Consider the following 1,822-nt stretch of genomic DNA (forward strand, 5'->3'; position numbering starts at 1 on the left):
CTTAAAACGGTCGTTTCTCCTAAACCGTTCATCGGATTCAAACGAACTACATATCAAAACGAAGCTCGTAACATGAACTATCTAATCATGGAAATGGTCAAAATCTAGCAGTGAGTTAACGGGTCCTAATGTTAAGAACAAAAACAGCCTAAAGTAAATCGGACATTACGACGACTATGTTTACGCGATTACCCAAATTTAAACAACTCCAAATCATCTCACAATCAACATCCCAACCAAAAATCCATTCATACTACATCATAACAGCCCCAAAAACTTCACATTATCAATTTATACTATTCTTAAACATGAATTTAAACTACACTTAAGTTCATTAATCAACAATCCAAGAACTACCACTCCAAAAACTTTACAAAACCAACTAATCTCTACATTCACAACAAGCAAGCCTCTCATGAATTATAACAACAAAACTAAACCTAATTACTCAAATAAAGTTAGGATTTGGAGGGGTTATACCTTCCTTGGAGAGTGGAGAATCAATAAGGAAGCTTTAATTAACCACTAGTTATCTTTACTAAGCTTGAATCTTGAAGAAAACATAAGAAAACACAAAGTTAGTTCTTGAAAACACTCTATTCACCAAGAACTTTGATGAATTGATTAGCTATGTAAATTATGGAAATCTTGAGCTTTAACTTATGGCTCATCTAAGTTATGAATTATGGAAGCTATAGAAACAAACCTCTTGATTTTTGAAGGTGTGTAGCTAGGGTTTTGAAATTTCTTCCTTGGTTTAAGAAGAAAAAGCCGAGAGCTTTTGTTCTTGAAGAAGAGAAGTCAACTTCTAATTTTGATGAAATGAATTGTTTTGGCTTGGTTGATTGCTTTTGATTTGTTTTGTTACCTTTTTACCATGGTAATTTTTGTGTGGTTCTAATTCAACCAACAACACACTTTGCTTGGTCATGCTTATGTCACCATGTGATGTCACCCTCCCTCCTTTGTCCTCTTCTCATTGGTTTTATGACATCATCCCCACTAATCTCTTTGATTAGCTTCTAATTACTTGGCTAATGACCGCTGATCTGTTATACAGTTCGCTTAACTTTCGTTTTCGTTTATCGTTTGAGGGATCATACCCGGGATCTTATTACTTGGGTTCCCTTAACCTTTCTCAATAGATTATATTCCTTTTATGATCCTCTCTTACAATCCTTGAATTTAAATCTTTTTTATCCTGTTACCTTATACTCAATTCTTTCGATATCTGGTGGATTTTCGGGAAAAATCAAAGTGTTCGGATTTGGATTCTGACGATCTTTACATACACTTATATACCACATAGAGTCCTAATAATATCCCATAAGATCAATAAAAGAACCCATTCATAGTGTGGCATAAAAAGTTTTTTTAATCAGCATAATCAGCAAAATACTATTCATAAGGGTTTTAAAAATTCCAAAAATTGGGGTTATTATAGTCTCCCCTCTTTAAAAGGATTCCGTCCCGGAATCAGATAATAAATGAGTAGGGATACTTTCTTAGAATTGCACTTTCTAACTCTTACATAATTTTCCCATATTGTGGTTCTACCATCAAACTCTGACTAGTTTGATAACTCTTCTCCTAAGCATTTGTCCATTTTTTGATCTATATCCCTTCCTGGTTGCTCCATGTAGGTTACGTCTGGTTGCATGTCTATGCGCTCATATGCCCCTATTTATCTGGCATCCGAATTACACTTCCTTAACATTGATACGTGGAACACGTTATGAACTTGCTACATGTTCGGGGGTAGGGCTAGCTCATATGCTAACTTCCCAATACGTCTTAATACCACAAAGGGTCCAATAATTCA

Source organism: Apium graveolens, chromosome 5 (genome assembly GCF_009905375.1).
Source record: "Apium graveolens cultivar Ventura chromosome 5, ASM990537v1, whole genome shotgun sequence".
Lineage (NCBI taxonomy): Eukaryota > Viridiplantae > Streptophyta > Magnoliopsida > Apiales > Apiaceae > Apium > Apium graveolens.